Source organism: Hordeum vulgare, chromosome 6H (genome assembly GCF_904849725.1).
Source record: "Hordeum vulgare subsp. vulgare chromosome 6H, MorexV3_pseudomolecules_assembly, whole genome shotgun sequence".
Lineage (NCBI taxonomy): Eukaryota > Viridiplantae > Streptophyta > Magnoliopsida > Poales > Poaceae > Hordeum > Hordeum vulgare.
Window position 1 is genome coordinate 17,216,887 of NC_058523.1, and position 13,094 is coordinate 17,229,980.

The window sequence follows — 13,094 nt, forward strand, 5'->3', positions numbered from 1 at the left end:
AATTTCGACAGTGTGCACAGCTTCAGTTTCAGTTTCGACAGTGTGCACAGCTTCAATTTCGTCACTTGCAGCACCAAACTGTTCCATCCACTGACTTGTTTGCCTTCTGCTGCCACTCACTCTTGCTTTTTTTGTTGGCCAACACTGTTCGACAACAATAGGCTGACTTGGAAGCTTCCTCCTGAAAACAACAAAGCATGCCACATATTTATAATTTAAATAAAATCAGAATATGAACAAACACAGATAAACAAGCACATAATTTCTCGGATTAGGAGGAGAGAAAATGCATAGTCTGGATCCCTCTCTGTGCCCAAGTATTTGGCACCTTTTGCATCTGTTTTTGTTACCCTTTTGAGCCCTTTTTGGCTTTGCATCTTTCTTGTCCTTCTTGCCCTTCTTACTACTCCCACCTTTTTCAAACCATGCTTTGAATCTACTCTGTTTAGGTCTGGCTGCCTTTCTTTTTGTTAGAGGACACATGGAATATTCAAGCGGCACTTCTGGCCACTGTTCCTGGTCTGTAGGAGGTGGAATTGGAGTTGCATATGCAGCTCTGAATTTTGCTACCGAATAATACTCATGCAGATATGGATGCATATTTATCTTTGGTTGGCCGGCTAAGAATAGAATGGCATGATCACATGGTTTACCAGTGGCCTGCCATTCGAGGCAACTGCAATCATGCAATTGAGTGTTAACAACATGCCTCCTTCCAGTCTTGTTATCTCTAACTTCAGCACCCCACAGTGATGATTTTTCAACAGACAAATGTGTAAGACCTCTGCTTCTGTTGACCACCTGTTGCACCACTGCTGGAAGTTTATCACCTTGCAGACAATCAGCAATCTTTTTTCTCAATTCCCACAGCCGCATGAGCATGATCCTGATTTGATCAACCATGTCATGCACAGGCAAATCTTTTAGCTGCTTCACCTTGTTGTTGAATTCTGCCAAATTGTTGTTGATATGGTCACATTTGATGGCAGTGTTGAATCCTGACCTGTACCATAATAAAGAATGGTAGGTGTTCAACCATGTACCAAACTCCTCACATGTTGCCATTACCTTACTAAGATGATATGAATGTGTCTGTTTAATGTAAGATCTTGCTGCTGGCCACATTCTCCCAAATTCATCTCCTATGAATTTTTTGATCAAATTCATCCACAAATGGTCGAAGCACTCCCTTTGCTCAGCATGTGGGAACACATTTTTAACTGCATTTTCTAGACCTTTGTATGCATCTGTGTGTATTGCCAAAGGTGACACTGGCCCTAAGCATCTTTTCAACTGCATCATGAACCATGTCCATGAAGCCTCTGTCTCTGACTGAAACAAGCCAATAGCAACTGAAAACATCCAGTTATGTCCATCTAGAGCATTGCATGCTGCCAACTAACCATTCCACTTGCCTGTCAAAAATGATGAGTCTATGCTCAAATATGGACGACATCCTGCTTTGAAGCCATCAATGCAAGGCTTTAAAGCCATAAAAAATTTGGAGAAATAAACCTTGCCATCCTCTGATACCTCAGTATCTATCTCGACAACACTGCCAGGTGACCTTTTCTCCACCTCTGCTTTGAAATTGAAAAGCAGCCTAATTGTCTTTGCCCAATCACCATACAAATTCTTCATTGCCCTTTGTTTAGCCTTCCACACTGTGGTATAATGCAGTTTAATGGGGTACAACTTTTCCAAGTCTACTTGGAGTCTTTTTGCAGTGGTGTTGGGTGTTTTGGCCAAAATTGGAGTTATCTTTTCTGCAACCCAAATCTGTGATGTCATGCTTGATTTTTTCTGTGAACTTGTGAGACAAGTATGTTTATTAGGGATTTGGTTAACCCTGACAGTACTTCCATCAGGCTACAGTCTAGAAGATATGTACCACTTGCAAGCCCTCCTACCACTACTATCAAAACCTCTGCACTTAGCATAAAACTTCTTTCTATCAGTCCAAACTGTCTTGGCATCAAACTGATGTCTGACTGCATAAGTCTTGAAAGACAACCTGAACTCATCCATGTTCGGCCACAACTTCCCCACTCGAATGACAGGGTTTTCCTTGTCATACACATGCACTAGCTCTTCATCATGTGCATCATCTACATCATCTGCAGCATCTTTCATCAACTGTTCATCTGCATCACTCAATTCTCTGTCATCATTATCACTTGTATTAGCTTCATCCCTCTCCTCCTCATCTCTGTCATCGACTGGAATGCCAAATAGTTTGGCCATCTCAGTATCAGCAATTGGTGCAATGACCAAATCAGTAGGCTCCTCCAACTCAACTGCATTCCAATCAACAACATTAACATTTCCCTCTTCTGCATGTGCATTAGCTCCATCGGCTATTACTGTTAGATCCGTAATAATGGGAACGATATGCCTCTGCGAAGCCCAATCATCATCTGCCTTCTGCATAGCCAAGTGTGACGGCACATAACCTACCTTCGAGTCAATATTCAGATCAACGAGCTCAGCAAAAAATTCAGCCCTGAGGCTTGCCCAGCCCTCTTGCCTATCGATTTCAACAACAATATCTTCACCATCTTCAATTCTGACATACTCTCCTTTGAAATCATCATACCGCAATAGTGAAACCTCTTGCTCTGGACCCCAAAGCACAGTTTCCCCAATTTTCTCCACCAATTTCCTCACTGCCTTCTCTTCCATCGACTGTATCTCAATGGGATGAATTTCTGCACAATCAACCTCCCGTTTCACAATTGTGTCTCTCTGGATGTTCTCAATGCTACCATCAACTAATTTTGCCGTCGATGGAAAGAAATTGATTGCAAATTCAAATGTTTCAGCAGCATTCCCTCTGTTATAGGCGGGCGAGCAGCGTCAGACAGAGCAAAGATTGCCTTCAATCGCACTCACAAAATGGGCGGAAGGGAGGCGCATTACCTGTTCGAAGCTGAATCTGGCGTCTCCTTCTCGACTTGACCACGGGCTCCTCTCACCGCGCCGCCCCCTCTCACCTTCTATCGATTTCACCAAGCAAAACAGAGAGCTCAGATCTACAAGGCGGAGGGGATTGGGACTAGAGTACCGAATTCACTCACCACCATGGTCGCCGCCGCCGCCGAAAGGGGGCTACGCCGAGAAAGAGGGCTCCTCCGCCGTAGCCGCCGCCGGAGCTGAAGATGTCGGGCAGTTTCGGACAGCTCTAGTTGGGCAGTTTCACGAGATGCGGTGCTAATTAATTTGGGCCCAAATTAGGTAAGACATGACTTAACGCAAATTGGACTAGTTGACTAAGGTTTTATCGCATGTGTGGCCGTGAGCTATTTTCTCCATGCAAACCGTCGCACGAGAGCTATTTCATCGAAAGATGTCGCACTGCTTCCAATTCGCAGAAAAGATGTCGCACAGGAGCTATTGGCCCCCATCCACCATGGAGTTGGGTGGCTGGAAATGTGGCCTTCGAGAAACATGTGCACCTCAAAATCTAAATTCCCGCTCTCATAAGACATGTCGGAGATTGCAAACTGACCCTTCCCACGCTAGAAGTGTCAAGGTCTTTACTGAGTGTCAAAATCTTTGCGGGTTTTTTTTATCAAGTACTTGTTAAAGGTAGAACACTCAGAATAGCCACTGCTTTTTTAAAAACATTACTTTGCTGGTACGTAAAATACTTGAAGTGATTCTCAACACTTGAGAGCATGTTCGGAACACGGGGTAGGAAAAGCATAGTAATAGAAATTTTGCAGGAACTCGATGCCATGTCTTGTAGATTCCTACATGAATATGAAAGGCAATAGTTGTATAACATGGTCATTTGGATGCACCACGGGATTTTTGAGAGAGAGAGAGAGAGAGAGAGAGAGAGAGAGAGAGAGAGAGGAGAGAGAGAGAGAGAGAGAGAGAGAGAGAGAGAGAGAGAGAGAGAGAGAGAGAGAGAGAGAGAGAGAGAGAGAGAGAGAGAGAGAGAGAGAGAGAGAGAGAGAGAGAGAGAGAGAGAGAGAGAGAGAGAGAGAGACGTGTTGCATTGGACTTTTAGAGAAAGTGAAGACATTAGGTTTGAGGAAATGCTTATAGTCATCCAAAACGGGAAGGAAAGGAAGGGTGTGTATATGAATGTTCAAAACCAATCCTTCAACCCAAATGAAATTCTAGGAAACTTCCCATAGGATCATATCCCTAAGAAATTCTTGTGAAATTTATGTGTTCAAACCTTTGTGTGAAACATAATAGTATTTACGGTTTGGTTTTCATTTGTGTGTACTCTTGTATTGTACCAGAAGTTTACTTCATCCATTGTGGAGCCGTGTGGCCGGAGGTGTGGCCTTCGGGAAACAGACGCAACACAAGATCTTAAATCTCACTCTCATACCAAATGTAGGAGACTACAAATGACCTTTTGCCCGCTAGCGGAATATACATCTTTAATGAATGCTGGAATCTTTGCCAGGTATATTTTTTCAAGGACTTGGTAAAGGTAAAACACTCGGCATAGCCTCTGCTTTTTCAAGTGTCCGGCAAAATACACTGGCAAATGGGTGGACACATGTTCCTACTCCCCGCGGTTGACATTGTTTACACCTATATTGAGTGTTTTCCAGCTAACGCTCGACAAAGTATTTAAGTTGTTACTAATATTCCTCTTTGGCGAGTGTTTTTTCCCTCACACTTGGCAAACTTGTTTTTTATTTGATTGTTTTGTGAAACACAATAGTATTATGGTTTATTTGTCATTTGTTTCTTGTACTCCTATACCATACGTGAGGTTTACTCCTATACCATACGCCACACCTCAGGCTTTTGGATGGTGTGTGAAATGTGCCTTGGTGTGTGAAATGTGCCTTGGTGTGGTTTCTCTGCTTTAGCTCTTGAAGAAATCCCTTTGCCAGCTCTTTGTGGGCAACAGCAACAAAAATGCCCTACCAGTGTCGCTCTCCTTTTTGAAGGCACTATTGTGGAGCCTACATACACATAACCCATTCCCGACACGTTGGACCTAGTTGTTTATCTATCTGCCAATCTTGTGCAACTCGTGTATGCTCCTTGATCCTCATCCAAAGCCTCATTGCTACAGCAACTCTGTGCCCCTGTCACTAGTAAAAAACAGGGCTATCGTTCGGCCCTGGCCAGCCCATTAGTCCCGGTTCTTCAAGAACCGGGACCAATGGAGGGTATTAGACCCGGTTCGTGAGCCCAGGGGGGCGGCCGGGGCCCCGTGGGCATTGGTCTCGGTTCGTGTGGAACCATTTGTCCCGGTTCGAGCCACAAACTGGGACCAATGGTCCTCGCTGCTGGCCCACAACCTTTAGTCCCGGTTCATGCCACGAACCAGGACAAATAACTTGCCTACATATATACCCACCACCGCGGTAGAGCACTCCACAATGCTCTGTTTTTGTCGAGCCGGCGAGGGGAGGGCATTTGGGTGCTCTAGTTCACCTCCTATGCACATGAGGTGTTCGATGAAATGCCCGAGCCACACTAGTTAAGCTTTCTCCTCTCGAAACTCGACCTCCGAGCTCCATTTTCAACGAGACTTGTCTAGATTTAGCGATTCGTCACGCCCCGTCCCCGCCCCGTCTTCACCGCCGTCGATCGCCCGCGCCGATCTCGTCGCCGGCACCACCGTGGTGAACCTCTTGTTCTTATCTTCTTTCTGAAAGAAAAAAATTCTGACTTCAAATAGATACTTGTCTAATTCTCTTACTTTTATTATTCCTTGTTATTATATAGTGCGATGGTTTTGGTATCCGCCCCCGTCGGCCCTCGTCTTGTCTATGATTCAGATGTGGTATATATTATCTTTTCATAACTATTTGGTTCATTTATTGTTTATGACAATTATGATGACCAACGTGACATATATTTTTAATCTAGGAGGTATGTGAACCGGAAATTCCAACCCACCTAGAAATGCTTCTCGAGAAGTTAACTTTGGTTGAAAAAGAAAACAAATACTTGAAGGAAAAATTGAAAATAATTGAGGATAAGAATATGGAAATGGAGTTGCATTATGCTGAGGTCATTGACGATCGCAAGATGAAGATCGATGCGATGCGGTTGAAGATGGATGCAATGCGCTTGAAGATGAATGAAATGCGCTTGAAGATTAGGAATATTAGAAAATATGCCATTGATAAAGAGGCTTGGTATCATTATGCTGTTGGGTCAATTGTTACCTTACTTGCAATTTTGATCGCGTTTGTTGTTGCATTTAAATGTTTTACATAGTTGTATGTTGTTTTATGAGAGAACTTTATGTATTTATTTTTCAATAATAACATTTGATCACTATTGTGCTTTGGTTTTAATGTGATGATGAACTTGTATTAATTTGGTCATTTCTCTATTCATTTTGTTCTACAATGGTTTTTTCATATATACTTAATTTTATAATAGAGATGAACCGCCAATGGATGTATGGTGACCGACGCACTTTGGAGTACATTACGAACCGGGACTAATGCCCGAGTCGAAAAGGGTTGTAAATTGATGATGTGGCTTTGAATGGTGTATTTTTAACACAGAAAAACTATGGAGGTCAAATAAGTTCAAAAAATGAAATCCCTTTGTAACAAACAAGTTTCCGTATGAAACCTTGATACTTCGAAAGAGACTGTCCGTTTTGTACACGAAGTGCATCCAGTTTTTCCCGTAACCCTCTCAACTTTCTCGCACATGCTATGTGGGTGAAATGATGATACCATGCCAACTTGGAACCTTTTCAGAGTTTATTTCAAATGCTTTTCAATTTCATGGTCTTATAGCTCAAAATAATCACTAAATGCATGAAAAATAACAAATGAAGTTCGAAAGGGTTGTAAATTGATGATGTGGCTTTGAATGGAGCATTTTGAATACAGAAAAACTATGGAGTTCAAATAAGTTCAAAAAAATGAAATCCCTTTGTAACAGACGAGTTCCCGTATGAAACCCTGATACTTCGAAAGAGATTGTCCGTTTTGTACACGAAGTGCATCCAGTTTTTGCCGTAACCCTCTCAACTTTCTCGCACATGCTATGTGGGTGAAATGATGATACCATGCCAACTTGGAACCTTTTCAGAGTTCATTTCAAATGCTTTTCAATTTCATGGTCTTATAGCTCAAAATAATCAGTAAACGCATGAAAAATAACAAATAAAGTCAGAAAGGGTTGTAAATTGATGATGTGGCTTTGAATGGTGCATTTTGAACAAAGAAAAACTATGGAGTTCAAATAAGTTCAAAAAAATGAAATCCCTTTGTAACAGACGAGTTTCCGTATGAAGCCCTGATACTTCGAAAGAGATTGTCCGTTTTATACACGAAGTGCATCCAGCTTTTTCCCGTAACCCTCTCAACTTTCTCGCACATGCTATGTGGGTGAAATGATGATACCATGCCAACTTGGAACCTTTTCAGAGTTTATTTCAAATGCTTTTTAATTTCATGGTCTTATAGCTCAAAATAATCATCAAATGCATGAAAAATAACAAATGAAGTCAGAAAGGGTTGTAAATTGATGATGTGGCTTTGAATGGTGCATTTTGAACACAGAAAAACTATGGAGTTCAAATAAGTTCAAAAAAATGAAATCCCTTTGTAACAAACGAGTTTCCGGGACTAAAGATCCAGCGAAACCACGTGGCATGACGCGCAAACACGTGGTGTGACGCATATGTTATTAGTCCCGGTTCAGGACAAAACCGGGGCTAAAGATCCAGCGAAACCACGTGGCGTGTCGCGCAAACACGTGGCATGCCGCATATGTTATTAGTGCCGGTTTTAGATATGAACCAGGACTAAAGGATTGCCTATATAAACCCTCCCCCCTCCCACCCCTCTCCTGTGTTTTTGGACATTGAGGTGTGAGCATGCATGCCATGTTCTTGCCACTCTAGCTCATGCATATGAGAGAAGAAGAATGCCAGATGTTGTTATGGGGGTCGCTCTTCGTTCTTCTCCTTGTGCTAGATATTTGTTATCCATTCGGAGAAGAAGGAATAGAGACCATCATCGATGGTCGAAAAATCAGGTGAGGAAGTGTCCACCATATATGAGAGAAACTTTAATATCAAAAAGAATTATCATAAAATAAAATTATTAAGTAATTATAAACAAAATAAAATAAAATAAATAAGTATTTTGTTGTAAGTAGAAACAACACAAAATAAGCTAACTAGCACTTTGAATTTAAGTAGAAACAAAACAAAATAAACAAAACAAAAAATAAAATAAAAATTAATCAGTAAATGCAACTAAAATTATCAAAGTATTTTCTGTTAAAAATCATTAAAAGCAAAAATAAATTTCCATAAAGAACTTTTTTTGTTAGAAACTTTAATGGCAAAAAGAATTATCATAAAATAAAAAAAATAAGTAATTAGAAACAAAAAAATAAAAAAATAAGTATTTTGTTGTAAGGAGAAACAAAACAAAATAAGCTAACTAAAAAATAAACAAAACAAAAATAAAGCAAAAAAACAAAAATAATGGAAAAAATTAAAAAATAGATACGAATTTATAGAGAAAATTTAACCTAAATTCAAAGTATTAGTTAGCGCTAACTAATACTTTGAATTTAGGTTGAATTTTCTCTATAGAGTGGTTCCTCTCTACGTTGCAGCCGCGACGGAGCTTATAAACAGGCTCGGAAGCCCTTCGCTTGGCGAGGTGGGACTAAACATTCAACCGCACCACGGTTGTGGGAGGCAACCGGTACCAATGCAAAAAAGAAATAAAATAAATAAAACAAAAAAGAAAACAAAAAAACTGGAAAAAAATAAAAAAAATCCACCAACTGGGCCACCACGGCCTGAATACGAATAGAAACCCATCCATGGGCCAGGATTCAGGCCCGCAGTAGGCCCAGAAGGCCCATCAGGCAAAGCAATAGCAAGTAAGCCCGTAAGCCTGCAGTGGAGAGGAGGTCGAGAGGGGTGCGGCAGTGGGGCTTATAAACCTCTGTGCGCCCCTCTCAACTAGCGAGGTGGGACTAAACTTTGGCCACGACGCGGGCAGCACAACCGGTACCAATGCCCACCCTTTAGTCCCGGTTGGTGCCACCAATCGGGACCAAAGGCCGCCGCTTCCCGCCCTTTGGGCTGTTAAAAGTGACCTTTGGTCCCGGTTGGTGGCACCAACCGGGACTAAAGGGGGGCATTGGTACCGGTTGGTGCCACGAACCGGTACCAATGGCTTTGATATATAAGCCCGCGCTTCTGAAATTTTCGTCAGTTTCTTCGATCCCTCCGACGACGCCGGCAGGCTGCTCGAGATCCCGACCACGCCTCTGCCCCCCGACCACGCCACCGTTGCCCCCTCCCCGACCACGCCACCGTTGCCCCCTCCCCGACCACGCCGCCGTCGCCGCCGTCGTCGTGCCTCTGCCCCCCGACCACGACGCCGTTGCCGTCGTCGCCGTGCTTCTGCCGCGCCCCCGACCCGCCCCGTCGACGCCGTCGCCGCCCTCTGCCCCGTTGACATCGTCGTCACCCTCAGCCCCGACCACGCCGCCGTCGCCCTGCCCCGACCACGCCGTCATCGCCGCCCTCTACACCGACGCCGACGCCGTGCATCTGCCCCTGCCCCGACCAACCTCTCCCTCCTTGGTCAGGCCGGCGGCGCCGCCCCTCTGTCCTCTCCTCTGGTTTTTTTATTATATGATGTTTTTTCCACATTATGTGTATATGTGTGAGTATATGTATGTATATGTTCTTTTCATTATTAGATTTTTTGTTCATATATATGATGATTTGTTTTTTGTATTTTTATAAAAATTGATATATGTATATGTTCTCTATGCATATAAAAGTTAGATTTTTAGTACATTTGGTTACACTTTAGGTTAGTTTTATCTATATATGGTCTCTGATTTAGTACATTTTAGGTTAGTTTTATCTATATATATTTAGGAAGAAGGAAGAAGGAAGAAGAAGAAAAAGTTTTATATATGCAAAAGTTACATTTTTAGAAAAGTATTATATATCAAGCTAGGAAGATAAGGAAGAAGAAGAAAATGAATGAGAGGAAAAAGGAAAATAAGAAGAGAAAGAAAGGAGAAGAAGAGGAGAGCAAGAAGAGGAGAAATAAATAAGAAGAGGAAAAAAAAAGAAAAAGAAGAGGAGAGGAAGAAAGGAATAGAGGAGAAAGAAGAAAAAAATAGAAATTCTATTTTTTTTCTTTCAATTTTTTCCTTCTTTCTCCTCTATTCGTTTCTTCTTCTCCTTTTGTTCTTCTTTTTTTTCTTCGATTGCTTCTCTTCTATTCCTTTCTTATTCTCCTCTTTTTATTTCTTGTTTTGTCTTCTTATTTTTTATCGGGTATGTCGTTGTCGATATATACCCCCTCCCAAATTTACCAAGTTAAAAGAGCGTTGTCGTCGAGGTCACCCCAAACCCTTAAAGCGTTGTGTCCAGGCCACCCCAAACCCTTGAAGCGTTGTGTCGAGGCCACCCCAAACCCTTGAAGCGTTGTCTAGGCCACCCCAAACCCTAGAGAAGCAGCGTCGAGTCCACTAACATGATTCCTATTGTGATTAGCTAGCTAGTTCTATGTTTGCCACTAATACATATCATCTGTACCATGTTTGAATAATAATTGTCATGTTGTAAATATTTGCAGAAACTATGGATCACTCCCGAGACGAAGAGGAAGAAGCGATGTTGGGGGAGATAATCGCACAAGGAAGTGATGTCATTGCGTCGTTTCTCTACGACACTGATGGTCTGGAAGGACCGGGTGAAGAAGAGGGATATGTTCATGATGATCTGGAAGGACCGGGTGAAGAAGAGGGCGTTCATGATGATCTGGAAGGACCGGGTGAAGAAGAGGGCGTTCATGACGGCTCCGTTGACCGAACCGAGTCCGGCCAGGTATATATATTAGTTAAGCCCGACCTTTGTGGGACAAAGCTGAGAATGACCTGATTGCTAAAGGGGTCGAACCAGAGACATTGAGATGGCCAGACCGTTGCCGGACTTGGTTCTTCGGGGTTGGCGGAACCTTGGACCCTGTATCAGGGGAGTGCGTTTGGACGGAAGAGCAACTGCGAATACCCGTTAGGAAGCTTCAGCACTATATCGCCGCAGCACAGGAAGGGGCGTTCATTCCAGACAGAAAGAATGACGAGCTCACAATGGCCCTCGGGAATCCTGAGCACCCTGGACAGACACGAGGCACGCCAGTCTCCCTTCCGTGGAAGGTTGGGTTTCCGGACGCAGGGGGTTACAAAACCCAGGAGAGGAGGAAGAAAGCGGAGCATAGCCAACCACAGGCGCTGCACGAAAGGGTACAAGGGCTAGAGGAACGAGAAGTAGATCACAGCAAATGACCTGACGAAGCTTCCCCTGAAGCTACCCCGCCATCTCAGCGGAGAAGCAGCGTGGCTTCCACCGAGCACACTCAGCAGCTGGAGCCTGTCTTGACGGGCTACCCCGTGGATGCTATCAGAGAGTCTCAACATTGCTACCTTATGACGCAATGGATGACATTAAAAGTCAAGGCGGCCGTTGGCTCTGTTATACCTAATGAACCTGGCTCAACCTACCACGACCAGCCGATTCCAGAAGGATATGCTAGGGTGATGGTGGATCAAATAACGGAAGGATTTGAGGACCTTGAGCTTGACCACCCTACGGGTGAAGGGGAGATTCGGCTGGGTTCTTCTATGAAGACTCCATGCCTATGGCGGAAGGAACTCATCAACCTTCCGAACTGGACGCCTACGCCTCCTCCTCCGGCGAGTCAGGGCCCCACTCCTCCTCCGCCTCCTCCGGCGAGTGATCAGGGCACTCAGCCTCCTTCTCCAGCGCATGACGGCACTCCGCCTCCTTCTCCGCCTGTGCCGGCGCGCCCGAGCAGCCAGCTGCCTCCTCCTTCTCCGCCTCGTCAACAAGGGCTGAAGAGACCCGCCACCGCTCCGGTTCTTCCACCGCGTAGTCCTTCTCCTCCGCCTCGTAATAAAGGAAAGATAGTCGCAGTCGCTCCGTCTGCTCCGACGTCTAGCAGTACAGCCAGAGGCAGGCAATACAAATACGGTCCTTCTCTGAAGCCTCTAGAGAAGTTACCATACGAGAGGAGCCAGGAGGAAAACGAGAAGATCGTGCAAGCCGAAGTGGCCAACTTCTTTGAAGGGGTCAAAGCAAAGAAAAATCCACCTCCGGAGGAGAAGATATATCCGGTAAAAGCGAAGCGTACTCTGGCTGCCCTGACGAAACCACCAAAGTCTCCGGTGAAAGACAACTATCAACGCATTCTTACAAAGTCATTTATCGCAGCGAAGCGGTCGGGAAGTATTGTCAGTGCTCAAAGGTTAGTAGGACGACGAGCTGGGACAAAAGTTGCCTAGCTCGGCGAACACGCGAACCAATCGTTGCCCCCGCTCCAGGTGCCTAGCGTCGTCGCGAATCATCCGGGCGGGATGGTGCACTATTATAACGATCTTGGAGATTACCTTCCCAACTCTGCACATTTTGATTTCTTGGAGGTGGACGAACACAGATACGTGTACGGGAAGCCTCTCGTCAAAGATGAAAAATCTCTAACAATGATGATGCGAAGATTCCATGATTGGTATATGAAAACCTGCTGAGAGTCTCGGGGAGGAATAGTTTGATGCTCAGAGTTAAAGAGGAGCGTGACCTCGTTGGAATTGATCTGTTGAATGTTCCATTTGACGAGTTCTTCGAGTTTTTCAATCTAAAGGCCCTCGATAAGTCAATTATCACTTGCTACTGCCTGTAAGTAGTACTACTTCTGTCATTAAGTCTCTATATATAGGTCAGCTCTTTCATTGCATGTATCTTTAATTATTCTCACTATATTATGCAGATTGAGGATCGCCGAATTGACGAAAAGACAAATCGGTGATATTGGGTTCATTAACACAAATCTCATAGATGAATATATGGTTAAATATCATGCCAAAGATACCGAGACCAACCTGCTACAATCGTTTATATTAAATCAAAACAAAGCTATAATACTCTTCCCTTACAACCTCGAGTGAGTGTTACTGTCTTGTGCATATTCGGTTTCCCTTATTAGTCGAGGTTATAGTAATGTAATTGATGAGTTATGCATGTGTGCGCAGTTTCCACTATATTCTCCTAGAGATTAAGCTTGAGGAGGTACTAG